Below are 7257 nucleotides of genomic sequence, written 5' to 3'. Positions count from 1 at the left end.
ATATTCCCTATGTTGTATTTTTTATCTGTGACTAATTTATTTTATAACTGGAAGTTTGGGCCTCTTAATGCTCTTTATCTATTTCACCCATTTCCCCACCACTTCCCCTCTGGCAGCCACCAATTTATTCCATGAGATTAAGAGTCTTTGTTTGTTTGTTTTTGTTTCTCAGATTCCACATATAAATGAAATCATATGGTATTTGTCTTTCTCTGTCTGATGTATTTCACCTAGCATAGTACCCTCTAGGTCCATCCATGTTGTCATGAATGGCAAGCTCTTATTTTTTATGGTAATATTCAATTGTATTTATATACCACATTTTATTTTTATCCAGTCATCTATTGGATAATTAGGTTGCTTCCATATTTTGGCTATTTTTAAAATTTTTTTTATTTATCTATTTAGGAAGAGAGAGTGTATGTGTGCACATGAGTGGGGGAGGGGCAGAAGGAGAGAGAGAGAGAGAGAGAGAGAGAGAGAGGATCTCAAGCAGAGTCAGCACTGAGCACAGAACTTGACACAGGGCTCAATCTTACCACCCCAAGAGCATGACCTAAGCTGAAATCAAGAGTCAGATGCATAATCAACAGAGCCATCCAAGTGTTCCCATATCTTGGCTATTGTAAATAATGCTGCAATAAACATTAAGGTGTATATATCTTTTCAAATTAGTGTTTTCATTTTCTTTGGATAAATGTCCAGTAGAGAAATTATTGGGTCATATGGTATTTCTACCTTTAATTTTTTCACAACTACATGGAAAATAATAAAATTGGGCCACTTTCATACACCATACAATGCACAAAAATTAAAATGGATTAAAGTCCTAAATGTGTGACCTGAAACCATAAAACTCCTAGAAGAAAACATAGGCAGTAATCTATTTGAAATCAGCCTTAACATTTTTCTAGATATGTCTCCTCAGGCAGGGGAAACAAAAGAAAAAATAAGCTATTAGAGATCACCAAAATATAAAGTTTTTTCACAGTGAAGGAAACCATCATCAAAGTGAAAAGGCAGTCCACAAATTGGGAGAAGATATTTACAAATGATATATCTGATAAGGGATTAATATCCAAAATATATAAAAAATGTATACAACTTAACACCAAAAAAAAAAACACACAGATAACCTAATTAAAATGGGCAGAGTACCTAAATAGACATTTTTCCAAAAATGACATAGAAATGGCCAAAGACATATGAAAAGATGCTTAACATGATTAATCATCAGGGAAATGCAAATCAAAACCACAATGAGATATCACCTCACACTTGTCAGAATGGCTAGAATCTAAAAGACAAGAAATAACAAGTGTTGGCAAAGATGTGAAGAAGAAGGAACCCTAGTGCACTGTTGGTAGGAATGTAAGTTGGTGCAGCCATTGTGAAACCCTATGGATTTTCCTCTATCTGTGTTCTATTGCATCTCACTGAACTTCCTTAAAATAATTATTTTAAATTATTTTTCGTGTAACTCTCAGATTTCCATTTCTTTGGGGTCAATTACTGAGAAATTACTGTGTCCCTTTGGTGGTGTCACATTTCCTTGCTTTTTCATGTTTCTAACGGCTTTGAATTGATGTCTGAACATTTGAGTGATCAGATACTTCTTTCAGCCTCTCAAACTGGTTTTGGTGGACAAAGACCTCCACTTGAACATGGCTGCAGGACACTGGCTGTGTAATGCAGTCTTTGGTTCCTGGGAGGGCATGGTGATGTAGTCTCTGTGAATCTCCATCAGCTGAGGTCAACTCAGTGAAGACTGCAGAGACTCTGCTTGTGGCAATGGTGCCTAGGCTTACTGAGGTCTCAGAAGCAAAGGCTACTGGGGTCTTCCTGTTTTCCTTTTTAGCCTGTGGGAGGAAGTTCTAGTTGAGGAGATATCTCTTGACACCAGATCTTGTGTGCTTGCATTCTAAGTGACTATGGACCTGCAGTCTGGGAATCAGATACACATGGAACTACCACAACCCCTTGGTCCTGGAGCACTTGTCCACTTGCTATAGCAATGATACCATTGTCTGAGGTGCAAGCATGTACAGATCTCCCATGGAACTGGTGCCTGGGTCTCTGGGTCTCACCAAAGTAACTCAGCCTGGGGGGTGGGGTGGTGAGAATGCAACAGTGACAAAGACCATGTGATGACAAGGTGGAGTGGTGACTTGGGCTCAGGGTGCAATAGAAGTACACCCTGGGGATGGTGGGTCAAAGTCTGACTCTGACCCCAAGGGGCAGCCATAGAACAGCAGCAGCTTGGCCCTAGTGATGATAGGTCAAAGCTGGGACTTATAACCCTAGGGACAGGGCATAGAGTTGCAGTAGAGCAGTCTAGTGATGGTAGGTCAAAGCTATGATTTAGGACCCAGGGGGCAGTCACAGAACAACAGCAATTTGGCCCAATGATGACTCATTAAAGTTGCATGTTGACAGCACACTGGGGATGGGGTGAAAAACAATAGCTGTGTGGCTCCAGTAATGGCAGGTCATAGCCCTGACTTAATATCTGGGGTTGGGATGCAATGCAGCAGTGGTACAGCCTTGTTACAGTGGATCAGAGCTACAATTTGGAACCCAGAAACAGAGTGCAGAGCTGTGGTAGCTTTGGTCCTGTAGATGGCAAGGCACTGTAGTGTCCTTATCCCAGAGAGCTGATCACAACAGCAGCTCAGGTTCCCAGAAGTAAGCTTCACTACAGCTACAGCTACAGCCCCAGGGAGAAGATAAAGCAACAGGGATTCCTGTCAACTCCATCATCTGTGTTCAGCATTGGTGAAGACATTAAGAGTCCTCAGTAGCGAAGGCTGCAAACATCCATGATAATGAGGCTTGTTGAGGCTCTATTGCTTGCCTTTTCCCAATGGGGTGAAATTTTTCCAAGGGGATCCCCCTGGTGCCAAGCTTCCCTGGACTGGGGGCTGGGATGATACAAGTCAAGTGTTTCCTATACATTTTTATGCTGTTATCTTCAGTTTTTAAGTTCCACAGTCTATCTGCTGCTTCCTCGTTGTAGTCCAGAGCTTCCTACAATTGTTTTTGTCATTCTGTAGTTTAATTTTTGTAGTTTTTGTGGGAGAGACAAGCACTGGGACTTCCTAGCCCTCCATCTTGATGATGTCTCTCTCTATTTTTATATTTAAAATTTTGTGGGGCACCTGGGTGGCTCATTCATTAAGTGTCTGCCTTCAGCTCAGGTCATGATGCCGGGGTCCTGGGATTGAGCCCCACATTGGGACCCCTGCTCAGCGGGGAGCCTGCTTCTCCCTCTCCCTCTGCTCCTCCCCCTGCTTGTACTCTCTCGCTGTCTGTCAAATAAATAAATAAAATCTTAAAAACACAAATAAAATTTTGTTAGATTTTTATTATTATTATATATCTTATTTTGTTCTTTCTCATTTTATTTTATTTACCAAGTCACTTAACCTCTCTAAGCCTCAATTCCCAGCCTGGAAAATAGGAAACAATTGTACTTACCTCAAAAATATTATTTTGAGGATAAGGCATGTAAGTTAATACTATATCAGAGCATTTTACATTTTCTTATTCATATTTGGCTATGTCTAGAGACCCTACTTACACTTTCCAAACTGGTATTTGTCCATGTTATACAATTCTTCAAATTTATTTGAATCAATTATTTTCTTTGCTTTGCTTCTCTAATTGTACAGCAATGTCCTCTTTATATGTTTCCTCAGCTGGGAAATTGGGATGATTTAATTAGACTGTTTCACAGAGCACACTGAGATAGGCATTTGTTCCTAAAGTTGTTGGAAATTAAGTCCAATGTTTCTTGGTCCCCATCTGGTGCTTACTTAACATGGTAAGAAAAGCATAGAGTAAGTGCTCAATTTCTAACCTAGAAAATAGGAACAATGGTACTTAACTCAAAAGCATTATTTTGAGAATTATATGAAATAAATCATGTAAAGTGCCTGGAACATGTTTAATCAATGTTAGTTATCATATTGAAAGACACCACTCCAACCTCAAAAGACCTGTCTTTTCCCAGAGATCAATGCCTCTCTTTTACTTCAAAACTCGAAACAAAACCATTCTTCTAGAGACTGGGACAAAACTCTCAAAGAAATTGTTGCATCAACCTATCCTGCTAAGTAGAGCAAGAATCCATTAAAAAAAAATCCCATGTTTAAGGCAATGAGGGTAGGGAGAGTAGTCCATTTCTTCGACTAAGAAGGTAAAGTAGGTCTTCAGTGAATATTTTTTAAATGAACAGCCAAATTTATTTTTTTAAGTGGGGAAAGGAGCCAAGGGCTTGACAATGTGCATCTCTGTGGAAAAAGATATGCAAATCCTATAGAAAAACATTCATAAATTTTGTAGCAAAACCCAGAATCTGAGATGGGAAGTGGATTTGAATAGCTTAATTTATTTCTTTAAAAATATGATTACTATTCTATTGTATGCATAATCCATGCTCATTATTGAAATACAGAAAATACAAATAAGCAAAAGAAATCCCCAATAGTTACTTAACCAAGAGATTATCTGTATCAGCAATTTGGTATATGTACTTCCAGATGTTTTATGTGTGTATGTGTGTGCATGTGTGTATATGCTGCACAAATAAATAGATATTTTTGAATAAAATGGGATTATATTATTAACGGTTCTCTGGGCTTTTTTCCACTTATATCTTAAATATCTTTCCATGATAAAAGTTCTAAGCATCTTTAAAGTTTATTTTTATAGAGTTGCTTTCTAACGCAATTTTTTTCATGCAATGTTTCAGTCTTGGAGGAGTCCTTTCACCATGCCTGCTGGAAACTTCACTCCTGTGTCAGCTGCAATATCTGCAATCAACCAATTATGATACTAAACTAGGGGACCACTATAGAACTGATTTTGGTCAAATGAGAAATCTAAGTATTGAGGAAATATGAACTTCCCAAGTGCAAGTGGTCTTTTTGCTGCCTTCAGCAGTTCTGAAATAATTTTCAAAAGTAAGCATAAAGAAATAGAATTTACTTCACCCCTTCAGGGGAATGACTTAGTTGGGAAACTTCACTCTTATCAGTAATTGTGTTGGAGGTGCTCATCATAATTTTCTGCTCTGTAATAAAACTTCACTTAGAAATAGCTGGAAGGATTTCTACTTCTGTGGAGATGGGGATGGGGAAAAGGCAGAACATTTGAAATGGTAGAAGTTCTGAGTGACATCCCAAAGAGGACCTAGTCTCTTATGAAGCACTCACCTACCTGTACCGACATTTTTGGGGGTTCTGGGCATACTGGCTGTGATTTGCTGAGGCTTTGCTAGAAAAACATTTTCCAAATCCTGGCCTGTCATTCTTCATATGAAATACTGCACATGTATTTTCATTCAAAAGAACTCTGGAGAAGACCTGAGGCTTCTGGAATCTGTTATTGACTTCCACAGTCTGTAAGTTTGTGGTGTCTTCATGGTTGCTAAACTTCAAAGAATCTAAATGCATATGATTAATTCATATTATTTTTAGAGATGTTTCATGCTCTGCCAAATTAGAAAAAAGCACATTCTTACTTCTTCCCAGTGGTATGGAGCTGTGCTATTGAAAACAGAAAAAGTCTGGAAAATTTTTCGGTGGCAGACCTTAATTTTATGGTTTTGGGATGATTTTTAAATTTGGGGTTTCTAATTACCATGCCAAAAATGAGACTATTATTTTTCTTCTGCTAGTTTCCCTAAAATCTACAAAATGTTCACACTGCCTTTTTGGGGTCTCTGTATCTTACTATTTTTACAAATAGTATTTATTTTGCTTTCTGAACACTAGAGTATTAGTGACTCTACAAAGGATTAGGTTTGATATTAATCCACTCATAACTTTTTTTGATATTAATGTTTTATTGGAAAAGGTACATGAAAACCACCTATGTACACAACCCCAGGTGAACATAACATGTAAGCTGCCACACAACTTTTGTCTTATAAAAGCTTGACTTCTTTGGAATAATGGCTTGCCCATTCCAGCAACAGTGTCCCAGTTAACTTGGCTCCCTTTCTTCCAGGCCCAAAATAAAATCAAACTCTTCTGGAGTCAGGGGCTGAATTGAGAGTCTCTGGTGAGTGAAGACAGCCATATTTTTTAAGGGGCCTCCAGTGGTTTTGTGAGTTTGGTAATGGGTTTTGAGCTCAGCCAGGGTAATGTAATGCTTCATCATCCAAACAAACTCTACATCCACCATGGACCATTTGGGGTTGTCTTCTTTGCTGGATGGGCCATAATGGGGATTGTTTTACTCAAACTGTTTGTGGTCTGGGTAAGTCTCCTTCACAATCTTCACAAGTCCTGCGATGCCTGGCTCTTTGCAGTTGCTATGGTAGAAGAATGCTTCTTGCTCCAGCTGCATGGCTCAAAGGAAGTTCCGTGCCTGGTAGTTGCAAACACCATCCCAGCATGCTGTCTGCTTGGGCTGTGCTTTAAGATCCTCAATGTTGAACTTCACATCTACACCTTTATCTAGCCAGCTTTCTGGCTCAGACTTACTCAGCCAGTAACTGTTTAGATTCTTCCCACAGTTTTTAGAGGCTGAAGTCTCCTCAGGGCTGGAGTTATCCATTGTAGCTGATGCCCCTACTGTGTTCTTAGTCTTGGTACATTTTCTGGCTGGCCGCTTATTGTCTGGCCCAGCAGGCTCAGCAGCCCCGGCGAGCCTCTTCCGGGGTTTCGGCATGGTTTCCCTGTGGGGACTGAGCTAAAGTCTCCTCGGTTCTCTCCCTGATCCTTCTCTCATTCATTCACCATTCTCGCGAGCCACTGATTTCACGACTCCACAGACAGAACCCCACCCAGGCGCCGGACAATCCACTCATAATTTATTGAAAACTTTGTTTTATTTCAACTCTTAGACACACCCACCTATCCTTTTTAGTACTGATAAGAGGAAGGGGAAAATGAACCATCATTTTCTGGATGATTATTAAACATTAGACACTATAGGGGGGCCTGGGTGGCTCAGTCGTTAAGCGTCTGCCTTCGGCTCAGGTCATGATCCAAGGGTCCTGGGATTGAACCCCGCATCGGGCTCCTTGCTCCGCGGGAAGCCTGCTTCTCCCTTTCCCACTCCCCTTGCTTGTGTTCCCTCTCTCACTGTGTCTCTCTCTGTCAAAAAATAAATAAAATCTTAAAAAAAAATTAGACACTATACTGGGCAATTTACATATGCTATCCAGATGTCAACTGATATTACCCTGTGCTTTGAGATTTCCTTAATTTTGGCACTAGTCCTCTAGCACTCATTTTGAAGAATTCC

At 39.8% G+C, this 7257-nt stretch overlaps 1 pseudogene; it reads right to left on the bottom strand.

Moving 5' to 3' along the window:
- Window positions 1–5988: 5988 nt before the first annotated feature.
- On the bottom strand, window positions 5989–6678 carry LOC113930251 (annotated as a pseudogene).
- Between the last annotated feature and the right edge of the window lie 579 nt (window positions 6679–7257).

The sequence above is a fragment of the Zalophus californianus genome, chromosome X (assembly GCF_009762305.2).
Source record: "Zalophus californianus isolate mZalCal1 chromosome X, mZalCal1.pri.v2, whole genome shotgun sequence".
NCBI classification, from domain to species: Eukaryota; Metazoa; Chordata; class Mammalia; order Carnivora; family Otariidae; genus Zalophus; species Zalophus californianus.
This window is presented reverse-complemented; position numbering and strand designations above follow the sequence as displayed.